Source organism: Spermophilus citellus (assembly GCF_964194105.1).
Source record: "Spermophilus citellus genome assembly, chromosome: 3".
Taxonomy (NCBI): Eukaryota; Metazoa; Chordata; class Mammalia; order Rodentia; family Sciuridae; genus Spermophilus; species Spermophilus citellus.
Genome location: NC_138184.1, coordinates 174,111,250 through 174,125,733, shown reverse-complemented (window position 1 = coordinate 174,125,733; position 14,484 = coordinate 174,111,250). Strand labels below are relative to the sequence as shown.

General features: G+C 40.4%; 1 pseudogene across 1 annotated transcript; it reads left to right on the top strand.

The window, feature by feature from the left end:
* Window positions 1-4,646: 4,646 nt before the first annotated feature.
* Window positions 4,647-9,245, top strand: LOC308644641 (transmembrane protein 126A-like; annotated as a pseudogene). Its single transcript has one exon. The product of its transcript is annotated as a transmembrane protein 126A-like (transcript).
* The last annotated feature ends 5,239 nt before the right edge of the window (window positions 9,246-14,484 follow it).

The following is a 14,484-nucleotide window of genomic DNA, read 5'->3' as shown; positions in this document are numbered from 1 at the left end:
CAAAAAAAAATAAAAAATAAGTTGCTACTTAGTAGAGGATCCATGGCTACATGAATGGACACTGAAGTTTCTTAATAGATCTAGTCTAACACCTTGATTACAACCTGGTAAGAGGGAGGCCCTGAATTACAGGCACCAGCAAACTATACCCCAGATTCGTGACTCAGAAACTGTGAGGTAAGTGTTTTAAGCTGGTTTACAAGAAGTTGCTGCTGTACGGTTTAGCCTTAGTTATTTTAACCTACCTTATGTGGTAATATATGAACAATTCTCGATTCTTTTATATTTATACCATATGGCAGATGTGGCCTTGAGTTTTCTACATTGCCTGAGAGGCCAGATGACAAGAAGACTCATTTGGGTAGTCTTCCTACATGAAACTATTTACACCACATGCACAAATTCTGAATTGTGGCTGTAGGAGAAGGGGTAATTAGAATCAGGCAGAAAGAACTGAACACTGCCCGAGCATCCATGATCTGAAAACACAAGCTGAAGTTCTACATTTTCCTTACCATCCCTGTGATAGCACTTGTCCTGAATTAAAGAGTCATTCTTGATCACTGAGTAGATTTGGGTTTTAAGACCATAAACAGAAAGTTTGGTTAACTAATCGTACATTCTTTCCAAAGAGCATGTTTGTTTTCAAGTCAGGGAAGTCTGAGCAATATTCTGCTAAATGTTTAGCTCTGGTATTATTTAGGATACAGATTCAACCATTGTAACAAACAGATGCCAACACAGGGGCCCAGTTCCTTCTCTTGTGCTACCATCCTCAACACATGATTTCCATGTCACATGCTCCCACTCTCAACTCTGCGCCCCAGCAGAAAGGGGGAAGGTAAAGACACACTCCTTTAAGAACAACAGTCTAGATGTTGCATACATTGCTTATCTTGTCTATGGCCTAGCTAGCTGGCTGGGAAACCCATAGTAATGTGTTGGGCTAACTTTCTATCTCTAGAAGGGACCAGGTGTAACAGTGCCCACCTGTAGTTCCAGCTGCTTAGGAGGTTGAAGCAGAAAGATCACTTGAGCCCAGAAGTTTAGAAGTTCAAGAAGTTGCTGCTTTATGGTTTATCCTTTCATTTTAATTTGTGCTATGTGCTAATGCATGAACAATTATAATTATCAATACTTCATTTGAATTCATACTATGGCTTGGCACAGTGGCACATGCCTGTAATCCCAGCAATTTAGGATGCTGAGGCAGGGCCTCAATAATTTAGCAAGGCCCTAAGCAACTTAGCAAGACCCATCTCAAAATAAAAATGGCTGGGGTTGTAGCTCAGTGGTAAAGTGCTCCTGAGTTTAAATTCCCTTTATCAAAATGGGTACCATGTGGCACATGTGGCCTCAAGTTCTCTACATTGTCTGAGAGATCAGATGGGCAATATAGCAATGCCCCATCATGAAAAGTGCATATTGAAGAATAACAGTTTCTGCCATGGTTCGGAAGGGAAGGCATGGTTTTGACTCCACACATACCTAATTAATAATTCAAAGTACTGAGCTAGAAGCCTACTGAGTTTATTATGTAAAGAAAATGTTAGCCAGGCCCATTGATACATACCTATAATCCCAGCTACTCAGGAGGCAGGAGGATTGCGCGTTTGAAGCTAACCTGCCCAACTTAATGAAAACCTGTCTCAAATTTTTAAAAAGGTTGGAGTTGTATCTCAGTAGTAGAGCACTTGCTTAGCATGTGGAAGGTCCTGGATTCAATCCCCACTACTGCAAAAAAGGAAAGAAGGAAGAAAAGAAAATGATAAAAACTAGAGACATGTTTATACTATTCATTATTGTTGGTTAGCAGAAAATATGAATCACTAAGAATTTAAGAATTACCATCATGAGACTCCATCACCCACTGATAATGATTTATGATTCTGATGCCTTTTCTAATAAAAATGTATACATCCATAACACAGAATCTCCTGCTGGTGATTCACATTAAATGACAAATGGCCTATAGTATTGCGTGTTGGATAGGGTGGGGAAAAGATTTTAACCTGTCATAACAATTAAAAGAATATAGAAATTGAGAGATTTTGGGCTGGGATCGTGGCTCAGCGGTAGAGCGCTCACCTAGCACGGGAGGGACCTGGGTTCGATCCTTAGAACCTCATAAAAATAAAGGCATTGTGTTGTATTCATCTACACCTAAAAAATAAATGTTAAAAAAAAAGAAAGAAATTGAGAGATCTGTTTGGATTTTAGTTCCACATTCTAAATGACTATAATGTGACCCTGAACAAATAACTAAAATTCTTTTTAAATTATTTTTATTTTTATTTTAATTTAACATTTACAGAACTGGAGATTGAACCCAGGGGAACTTTACCACTTGGCTACATCCCCAGCCCTTTTTATTTTGAGAAAGGGAGGGTCTCACTAAGTTTCTGAGGCTGGCTTCAAATTTGTGGTCCTCCTGCCTCAGCCTCTGGCATGCACCATGGCAACAGGCCAGTAACTAAAATTCTTAACGTTTCCATTTCCCATCTGTAAAATGGAAATTATTGTATTTGTCATAGGGGGCTAGACTACTGCAGTGTGCCACCATGCCCAGCTGAAAAATTATTTATATTTGGTGTTTCCAATCAAAATCCCCACTTTTAGATAATTATGAAAATCAATTATTCCTTCCTCTATCCCTTCAGGTATTCTTGGGCACCCACCATGTGGCCAGAATTGAGAAGGAAGGGCACACCAAAATATTCTGAGAAATGTCAGCTGCAATACATTCATGAAGAGCTACTAGCAAGGGGTAGGTGCCAGCTGGTTGCCGTGCACACCTGTAATGCCAGCGACTCTGGAGGCCGAGGCAAGAGGATCATGTTTGAAGCCAGCCCTGGCAACTTAGACCCTGTCTCAAAAAATAAAAAGGACTGGGAATGTTACTCAGAGGTAAAATAACCTTGGTTCAAGCCTCAGTACTGAAAAAGAAACGGAAAAATAAAGAAGAGACTGCCAACTGCCCAAGCATTCTTTTGCGGGGCAGAAGCAGTGGATATTGGGGAATGGACCTAGGGCCTCCTGCAGGTGCTCTACCTCTGAGCTATATTCCCAGCTCAAGATCTCCCTTCGTACCTCTTCCCCAGGGCCAAGAGGAGTCAAAGCAGTCTGCTGGAGGATGCTGCCATTTTACCCTGCACCAGCTCCTCAGCCCTATCAACCCGAACTCTACTAATGTACCAATCAGAATTTCCTGGTTTTATCTAATCTCTTCAATTTGCTCCACCCTCTGAGAAGGAAATAGGAAAACAGATTTGCAGAAGTTGGTAAAATCTAGTGTCAGAAGGCAGGGTTCCATTTCTAGATCCAAGAAAAACTTCCTGTTTTGTTAAGACTTTTCTTAAGAGCGGAAACTAGCTCTCTCAAATGAAAACCACAATTAATAATTCGCTAATGTGTACTGTGTATTTAGCAAGCCTAAAATACAAGAGGGGATTGGTGAAGAGAAACCATCAGCTGAACGCCCCCAACTGAGCAGAGTTCCTCCTCACTTCCCCACCACCACTGCCTGAAGGAACAGGGACAACTAGGGGAGTAGAAAAGCATTTGGGACAACCTGACAAAGTAACCCAGCAAAGCCTCAGTGGTCATTCAAGGACTATGTTACTCAGATTGCTCATCCTTTATCCAGATGGAATTAAATTTTTACAAAACAAAACAGAAAAGCTGCTGTGTTGGCCTACAAATTAACCCCAGGATTGGTTCAACACATGAAGTTTATGTCTTGCTTTCCTTATGTAACCAATACAGCTGGTGGTGGAGTAGGAAGTAGAGACAAGAGGATTCTATTCAAGAGCCCTGGATGACAGACATTTGGAGCTGTATTACTAGAGCTTAAGACCTCCACCATCCTGGCAATAGAAGAAGAAAATACATGGAGAATTCACACCTGCACTTCTGTGCTTCAGCCTGGAAGTGACAGTTTCTCAGTGGTTATAAAAACAAACAGGGGGCTGGATAGATGGGAAAGCATATAAATATTTGGTAAGTAATAAATACCTCTTCCCTAGCATCCTTTGGGTGTTGGGGAAAGTGCATACTGGGAACTGAACCCAGGAGCTTTCTACCACTAGGCTATAGCTCCAGCCCTTTTTGAGACAGGGTCTCACTAGGTTGCCTAGCCTGTCCCCAAATTTGTGATCCTCCTGCTTCAGCCTCTGGAGTTGCTGGAGTTTCAGGTGTGCACCAGTATGCCTGACTTCCTAGCAGCCTTTTAACGCTTCAAGCGTGCTACAACATGTTGTAGCAGCTCAGAATCCTAAAAGGATCACTTGTCTCATCTAAGGTTCTTTCTTATTTATTGAGCATCTTAACGTCTCTGGTCAAAAATAGCCTGCCCCGGGGCTGGGGATGTGGCTCAAGCGGTACCGCGCTGGCCTGGCATGCGTGCGGCCCGGGTTCGATCCTCAGCACCACATACCAACAAAGATGTTGTGTCCGCCGAGAACTAAAAAATAAATATTAAAAAAAAAATAGCCTGCCCCATTTAAGGGTGGATTCTACATAAGGACTTCACTCTCAAAAGTTTCTCTCTCTCTCTCAGTTCTCTCTCTCTCTCTCTCTCATTTTTTTTTTTTACCTAATTAACTAGTCCACAGGAACTAGCAGTTCAGCATGATCTCACAGAATGTTGTTGGGAGACTGACACAGCTTAGTATCCCTGGAAGCATGGATTGATCAGTCACTGGAATCAAAGCTAGTTTTTTTTTTTTTTAAATCATGGAATTGTAAGCCATCCACATGTAATTCAACTTAAATGACAACATAAAACTGAAGAATTGTTCTCTGAAGGATAGTTGACCAAAATTGTTTCAAATACATTATGATTCAAGCCTCCTCTTGCCAGAGTTGACTCATGTTTGACTCTAGGCCAGTGTCTTCATGCCCAGGGAGGATTCTCTGTACTCATAATAATTACTAATTAGTTATATACACAGTCATATACCTATGATGAAGTTCTCATGAACAAACTTGTATGCCCTTACCAGGAAGCAAAAAGATTCACTTTCTGTGTGTTAGCTCATCCAGTTCTTAAATTTATCTGCCTTCCCCTCTTGCTCCTTGCTTTGGGAACATTTTGTCATTCACCAAAAAGGCAGGAGAGAGCAAAGGAAATACAGATGAGTAGGAAGCTCACTGACTTCACAGGGCGGTTCTCAGTCATTTTGTTTTACTTGGCCTGCTTCAGAGCTGTTTGGGGACACATGAGGTTCTCCAACCATGAGGCCCTTTCCAGACCTGGTTTCTCCTTGGAATGACACATTACTTCCCTTCAAATGTGGCAATTGTAAATTCCTGCATGGGGAGCAGCAACTGCTTTGAATTACACACTATTTGAATAACCCAGTATGGAATTAACAAGGACTCATTGTTCTTCAGTACTTTATTGAAATCTGCTATAGTAATTTCTAGTGACATTATATTCCCCTGCCTTGCATTTGACTATGCAAAGGAACAGGTTTTTTTCCTCCATATTGTAATTGGTTATTTTTAATTTTATATGTAATAAAACTTCTTTTTACCATTTTATCAACACTGAACAGGAAGAAATAATAGTATCGGGGTTTTTCATTTCACTTTGTTCTTTCCATTTCCCTCTCTTTGGCATCTCTGATATGATCCCTCACCTTAAAAGTTTCTCAAATTTGGGGTGTCCAAAATAGTACTTCATGACTGCTATATACACACAGTATATCCACACAATTTAGGATTCTCCCCCCTTACAATTTGAGTATATGCTCTTTCTTAAATAGACCTCAGGAGCACCAAATCAATCAATAATCATCCCTGGCTCGTGACACACTACTCATCATTGGTCTAGAATGCTATCTTAAATGTGTTTTTATGACAACTCAAGGCAAACAATCTAGATTTACTCTTCAAATTAAAAACAATTATTTGGGTGAAGTGACACATGGCTAGTTACAGCGACTCCTGAGGCTGAAGCAGGAAAATCATTTGAGCCCCAAAATTGAGGAAGCCTGGGCAACAGTAAAATGCTATTTTTGTTTGTTTTGTTTTCTTTCTCCTAGTACTATGGATTGAACCCAGAGGCCCTCTACCACTGAGCTACATCCCCAAGTCCTTTTTAATTCTCTTTTTAATTTTGAGACAGGGTCTCAAAAATTTGCTAAGACTGGCCTCAAACTTGCAATCTGGCCACGCATGGTGGCACACACCTGTAATCTCAGCAGCTGGGGACAGGAAGATCGAAAATTCAAAGCCAGATGCAGTAATGGTGAGGCACTAATCAACTCAGTGAGACCCTGTCCCTAAATAAAATACAAAATAGGACTGGGGATGTGGCTCAGTAGTTGAGTGCCCCTAAATTCAATCCCGGGTACCCGCCCCCCCCAAAAAAGCAAAAAACTGGCAATCTTCCTGCCCTTCCCTCCCAAATCACTGGGATCATAGGCATACTACTATGCTCAACTAAGACCCCATTTCTTTAAATTAAAATTTTTTCAAAAAGTTTCTCACTTGTAAATTTTTTAATCATCTGCAGATAAAACTTAACAACCAATATTAAATCTATCGATATTTACTTCCTAACTAAAATTATTTGTAACAGAATCAAAATTGAATCTGTCTATAATGACAAAGTCTAAAAGTAAGATCAATAAAAATGTTGAAATCAAGATGTAACAAGACTTTAAGTAATCACATTTTGATTAGACTTTTATAAAGGTTAGAATAGACCCTTATAAAGGTTTCTGATTGAGAGAATGTGAATCAGTGTATTAGGGCCATCATGGAATCTTGTAGCCCAGTGAAGTCTGATAAAGGTCATGAAGATAAAAGCCAACTTGCAGCCAAAATAACTACTGAGAAAATTTCATACCCCATTAATGAAGTAATGAAGTAAAATCTATACACCACTGAATAAAAATATAAATTCTGCTTAATAATATAAAATTTTAGGCCTACATTGCTTTTACTCCCCCAGAAAATGTTTTTCAAATCTGAAAAGGAATAATCTTAACTCACTTGTCCCCAATAACTTCTCAGATCTTGTGCCTAGGTTGAAACTTTAGTGTCAGGAGAATTGGAAGATATTTTTGATACAGTTATACTATCAGAAGTATAATGATTTTTTTTTAATTTACTGAACCCAGAGGTGCTTTACTATTGAGACAACCTCAGCCCTTTTTTGTTTTTTACTTTGAAATAAGGTCTTACTAAGTTGCCTAGTGTAGCTTCCAACTTATGATCTTCCTGCTTCTACCTTCCATGTAGCTGGGAGTATAGGGATGTTCTCCTGTGCCTGCCTAATAATTTTTTTTTTTTTTAAATCTTGAGATGGTGGAAGATGGCTGTGCCGGGAAGAGTGGAATAAAGGTTATATCTTAAGCCCTAGCATGTTAGAGGAAGAACTGGGGAGAGGCACAGCTGTTGAGAAGAGAGTAATAGGGTCAAGATAGAAAACTATAAACCACATGATACTATCAAGGAAAATTCAGTTTTTGATATGATAGCCAGAAAAATTGAACAACTACTAGAAGCAGAAAGGAATCTACTTGAACATGGATCCACATACGTTGGACTTAATGCTGCTTTCTGTGGCCTAATAGCAAACAGTCCTTTCCAGCGCATCTTACACATAACACAGGCCGGAATAGCTGCTGGCTTACCAATAGCAGTTCTCCCATTTTGACAGTGAATGCATCTTTCAAAGGTTTTATAAGTTTACCTTCAAATACAGGTGATTTGAATTGTGAAAACTGTACCGTGACACAAGGTGGACTTGTTGGTTTTGTTTTAGGAGGTCTGTACCCTGTGTTCTTAGCTATGACTATAAATGGTGGCCTAGCAGCCAGGTATCAATCAGCCCTGCTACCAGACAAAGGAAACACCTTAATTTACTGGATTAAAATTTCTAAGCCTATCTTCAAAAAGATGTTATTTCCCATTTTACTTCAGACTATGTTGGCAGCATAGTCTAGGGTCTAGACCATATAAAGTACTTATAAAGGCCCTTCAGTTACCTCAACCTGGCCTAGAAATTCACTGATTTCAAGCAAATGTGTATACAAAAATAAAATTGTAAAGATAGCCTGTCTCCTAATGTTAAAAATAAACATAAACTTGTAATTTATCTTAAGAGTTATGATTCTGGGGCTGTGGCTGTGACTCAGTGGCAGAGCACTTGCCTAGCATGTATGAGGCACTGAGTTCAATCCTCAGCACCACATATAAATAAATAAAAAATAAAGGTACATCAACAACTAAAATATTAAAAAAAAGAGAGGTATAATTCTGGGACCTACAACAAAAGGCTACACACAGAGCAACAAAGGCTGGACTCCAGATGCCCACTTAATACATTAAGCATTGAATTTGGACTAACAAGAGAAAAAATACAGAAATTTTCCATGAAGACTTTACAAAGTCAAACAGTAAAATTAAAACAAAAATTGATATAGTAAAAAAAAAAATCTTTAGATGGTGACCATGAATGCTTAAAAAAAAAAAAGTCTGTAATCTGTACTGAAAGGATTTTATCCTATACAGTTGCATGCCAGCTTCTCCCATTTCCAAACCAGAGGCTTTCTTTGAAGAATTTTTTCCTATTAGAAAAAAATAAAAAGAAGTGGTCATGGCTGCTGTCAATAATTTCATTAGCAAGGAGATAGATTGAAACAAGTTCCCTAAAGGAATTAGCTCTAAATTGAGGTGTAGATGAAATCTAGTGGCACACAAATGAAGCTGGATGAGCCTTTTATAGACCCTTGATTCAAGGGTAACATAAACAAAAAACCCAGTAAGATTTAAAAACAACAACAACAAAAATAAATAAAAACCCAAGTCCAAAATCATGTAGTAATTTATAGGGGAGCAATACATATTTTAAATTATACCCCCAAAAGCTGTTAAATTAAAATCTTGGGAACAGGTAGAAGAATCACTACAAAATTTAGGAAAACTGCCATACCTCCCAGGTGTTGATTGATTTATTTTTTCTCATATGAGTGGTGCATGTCTCCAAACCAATGAGTGAGAAAAACATGATGAGAAATTTGAAACATAAACTTTCAGACCACTGCTGATGACGAATTTTAACAAATATTCAGAGCTGTATCTAAATTAAAAGAAGCAAGGGGGGTAAAAGTCCCAATTTGAGCCCAAAGTATTTCATATTTCATAAACTATTTGGGGAAATTCCACAAAATCTACAGGCCAAGTAACTTATTTACTCTAACACTCCAACCTTTCTATTTCATTTTGCTTCTGGAGTTCTCTTTTCCAAGAACAAACTACATATGTATCCTAGGCAGATAAGAAAAGTCTTTTTCTTCCAAGTGCAGGCTCTTGTCACTGTTGAGAAATGCTCTCCATGTACCTGTCTGCCTCAGATTGCCTTGTACTGACCAACCTCACCAGATTATCACGTTGTTAGGAGCTGTGCTTTGGCACAGGACAGCGCACGCTCTGAGTCATCCAGTGACCCTGACTGCTTATTTAAGACTTAGGAGGCTCAGCCCCACCAGGCTGGTGATTATCTACTGGGCACAGCAAAGCTCTGAGAAACTGAGGTCTCCCTCATCACAGCTTTTACTCCCTTTCCTTCCATTCCACCTTCCATCCTTCAGTGACCTAGTTAATCAGATGGCCTTTGTGCCTAAGTTTTCCCAATGAGGACTGGAGCCTTGCCCCTGACCTGGGGTTCAATTACATTGTCTTGCTCTTCGCCAGCTCCACACATTTCTCTCTGTTCTTCCACAGACCCAGTGCCTGGGGGTCTGATGAGAGTCAGTCAGTTGCTAAAGAGCCACTTCAGGACTTTAGTCCAGCATCTGGACTCCTACAGTCATCATTCCTGCTGCTTAATTTGCTCCCTGAAAATACTGATCCTAAACTAGATCCTATCTGGCCTTATCTACTCAACCCACTTGGTTATCTTTCCCAGAGCCAGTCTAGCCTGCTGGGTTAGTCTCCTTGCTCTCACTCACCCACCTGATCCTGTATCCTCTCTTCCCATCAGCAAATGCTGCTAGAATGTTGATGATAGCAGTAATTGATGTTAATTAAGAGCCTAGTCTGGTTCAGTGAGGTGGCACATGCCCAATCCCAGGGACTCAGGAGACTGTGGCAGGAGGATTGTAAATTTGAGGCCAGCCTCTCAGCACCTTAGCAAGATCCTGTCCCAAAATAAAAAAATAAAAAGGGATGGGGATATAGCTCAGTGGTAAGTAGCCCAGGGTTCAATCCCAAGGACTGTTGAGAAACAAAAGATAAAAAATGACTTAGTCTTTTGGAACTGTTCTGGGGGCTTGATGGACTTAAATTCATTTAATTATGACTACAATGGGTGGAGAAACTGAGGCTGGGAATATCACGGATTTGTTCAATGTCACCCAAAGAGTAAGTAGCACAGCTATAATTTGAAACTAGATTTTTCTGATACCAAGTAAATACTGATAACCACTAGGCCAAGCGTTCTCAGTATTCATTTTGTCTCCACATTTCCCCCCAATATGGTATGTTTGTTAAAGAACTAGGAATATGGATGCCTGAGATAACTGACCTTGACCCTCAGAGACTGTGCAGAATCTCAGCTATGCTGCCTCTCAGCAGGCCTTGGCTTTAGGTTCAGGCTTTGGACACAAACAATTAGAAAACGGATTCATGCTTCTATACTCCAGCTGACTTCACTCTCAGGTGTGTGCAGATTTCCCTGGGATCTAGGAAGCCTCAAACCACAAGGTTCTGGCTCAAGCCTTCGGTTTTACTGATTAGAATTAAAGCTCAGAGAAGATTAGAGACTTGTCCCATATCACACAGCTAGTTAATGGAAGGCCAGGACTCAGCCTCCTGAATCTAATCTTTGATGTGGACCAGTAAAGGAGTCCTAACTGCAAGGATAATAAATGTTTCCTATGAGGAACAAATTATTGCTACCACCCATCTTTGCCAGGGACCAGGGCCTTCTGAATGCATTTACCAGTTTAGAATCCAAAAAGGTGTTTGTAAATATATTCACATAATTGTGATCTAATTTACTCCACAAGACAAAATCAATTTCATGATAAGAAGCCGGGCACAATAGCACACACCTATAATCCCAGCAGTTTGGGAGGCTGAGGCAGGAGAATCACAGGTTCAAAGCCAGCCTCAGCAACTTGGTGAGGTTCTGAGCAACTTAGGAAGACTCTTTCTCAAAATAAAATATTAAAAAGGGCTGGAGTGTGGCTCAGCACCTGATACAAAAAAGAAAAAAAAAAGAAGAGGAGGAGCAACTTTAATCAAGTATTTACTACATACCAGAGACTGCTCTATGTATTAAATTTATTCAGTACACATAAACCCTAGGAAGTAGTGCTTTATAATTCCCATTTTACAGATAAGGAAACTGAGCTCAAGAGAGGTTAAGAAACTTGCCCTAGATTATGCAGCTGGGAAGAAGCAGACCAGGATCTGGATGAGAGAGTCTACCTCAAAGGTCCACATCCCTAACTCTTGTAACAGACTGACTTTCCTGGGGAAGAGGGAATGGAAGGGGTTTTGTTGCTGTTTGGTTGGTTGGGTTATTTTGTTGTTAATTTTGTTTTGCTTTCTTTTGTTTTTTGTTCTGGTACCGGGGATTGAATCCAGGGTCTTTACCATGAGCTACTGTCCTGTTCTTTCTTTTTCTATTTTAAGACAGGGTCCCACTACATTGCTGAGGCTGGCCTTAAACCTGTAATCCTCCTGCCTCAGCCTCCCAAGACACTGGGATTACAAGTACGTGAAGCCGAGTGCAGCAGGAATGAAAGTTTTTGAAGATGCTCAGAAAGACAAGGACCTGAAACTTTTTGTCTCAGATGAAGAGGAAACAACCGGTTATCTCAGGCATCCATATTCCTAGTTCTAAAGCTTACTTACCCATGGAGAGGGGGGACCATGTAGGACCTTGGTGGACTTTCCAGAGTTATCACTTTACTCTAGCAAACTGTTACCCTGACCCATGTGGTTTCTAGGCCACTCTCAGAGTGCTTTATAATTACTTCAGTTCCTAAGTTTAAAGCTTAAGCAGATAAGGTGCATGGAAACATAGAAAAGGAACAAAATAAAACTAACAATAAAACAAATTTTGGCAATTTTCAAATCTTATTGCACAACTCCTTGCTTGGGAAGAAATGCTCAAAAATCAACAAAAGAAGAGAAAAAACACAGGATGTTAAGAAGCATTTTTATTATTGTTTTTAGAAGTTTACTGCAAGACTCAGACTATTTCTGCCAAAAATAACATATCTCTTCCCTACAGCCTACACAATTTTGGGTTTGCTGGGAATTTGGTGGGATTTTTCAGGGTGAAACCATAAATTCCCACCAAGCACATTTTAAAAAAGAATGTCCCAGACATGAACAGACCTGCCCAAACAAAAGGAGCTATTGGTTCTGGAGTCCATTGACCATGAGCGATGTGTCCCACAAGGTTTTGGCTTGGAGACTGACATTTAACATGGGGTCTCTTCAGTGCACCCAGTTACTGTTTATCCATCTGAAGGTTTCTGTCCTGTGAGCAGGGAAGCAAACTAAAATGACACCAGATCGTTATGTGGGAAGGGCTTGGGACTGACAACAAAGCTGAGCTTCAATCCTGAATTTACCAATTCCTAGTGGTGTGAGCACCCCAACCTTCCGTTACCTCACTGCAAAATGAGAACTACAGTGCTACTCTGCAGGACTGTCACGGAGATTAAATGAAGTATTATTATATGTACATTACTCAGTCTAGTGTCTGAAAGTAGTAGCTTAAACTCCTCCACTTGGGAGAGACTGGATGTATGCAGATGACTGACAATTAAGAACAGAGAGAGGCCTAAGCAACTTACTGAGATCCTATCTAAAAATTAAAAAAATATAAAGGGCTTGGGGGGTGGCTCAGTGGTTAAACACTCCTGGATTCAATCTGCAGAAATTAATTAACTAATTAATTAATTAAAAACAGAGGGGAAGACACAAGACTGAGGAGCAGGCGTTTAGGACAGAAGGTTAAAATTTGAAAACCATTAGTCTTGGTTCTTAGTGTGCTGGAGGAGAGTATTGATTAGGTAAAAGATTTAGGTAAAAATATCAAAAGTAAAAGCAAAGCTCACTACCTAGGTTAGAAAAATATTCTCTGGGCTGAGGGCTAAGGGAAGAAAGAGTGGAAGTGATGAGGCAAAGAGGTGATGGGGATAAGAGAAAAGGGCTAGATTTGAGTGCCAGCCTATATCTGAGTAAACTCTAGACACCCTGTGCCAAGGGGCAATGCTAGTTGCCTCCTGGCAGGTGTCTGGTAAAGACTTACACTTGACAGCAGCCGGGACTTTATTGTCTGATGGGCAGAAGAAACTGTGGATTCTGAGTTTCCCTATTCAATATGAACAATCCTTCCGTGCAACATCAGCCCTTGAGATAGAAGGTGGGGTCCATAGTGCAGTGGGGAGGAGAGAGAGAATAAGCCCTCCCATTGATCCTGGATGGAGCTGATCAGACCACCACAAGATTACTCCTGAGCCAGCACAAGGATAACAATTATGATTGTCACTTGTGTTGGAAATGGGCTCGCACTCAGCATCCATTTCTACCTCTTCCTAGGGTACCCATCTGTGCTGCAGAGGTTGGAGAGTTTAAAACTACATTTCCCAGACTCTCTTGCAGTTGCAGATGTGCAGCTCACCCAACTGCATGAATTTCAGGAGGTAGTAGTAAGGCAGAGGTCACTGGCCATCTTTTCTTGGCTTGCTTAGTCAAGCTTTATGTCAGTGGCAATAAGTGGTGGCCCCAGATCAACTTGCACTTTTCTGTAGTATAGCAAATGTAGTGTGTTTATGAGCTGAATAGTTTCAGTGATAGCCTGATCCCCTACCTTCTATTCTTTGGCAGCAGAGGGATCAGTTCTATGGTATTAAGGTAGTCACTCCAGAAAATCCAAGTTTACATGCCTGCTCTTTCTGTACTTCAACTATTTTGTAGGCATTGGCTTTCCTATATTAATTCCTTTGTGCTTCAAAATCTAGTCTAGGTCCGGGGGCTGTAGCTCAGTGGGAAAGCACTTGCCTAGCATTTTGTAAGGCCCTGGATTCAATCCTTAACCTCAAAACAAACTAAAAAAACTTAGTTTGTTCTGTCTTCTTACATTAAGGATGTAGTACTTCAGAAGAAAAAGTTTGCCTTGAAATGTAACTGGAACATCAGGACAGTTGCACAGAAATGCTTACAATTTCAGAAAATCACGCAATGTGCCAGAGGAACAATGTGGACAGAACATGTGTCAGAGGCTCAAGGGTGATTGCACTCACCACCCTGGTTTTGGTTGGGCCCTGGGACAGGGTGGGACTGGAAGGAAATGTCGTCAAAAACCAAGCAGTGTGTTTTCTGAATAACTTTCCTGTTTCAGCTGACCCTGGCCTTTGCCTTGCTCCCTGCTTCCTCATTTGCACTGCCATATCATAAAACCCTGTTCACAGAGAGCTCCCATCCTTTCCTCCTAAGAAGTGAGAA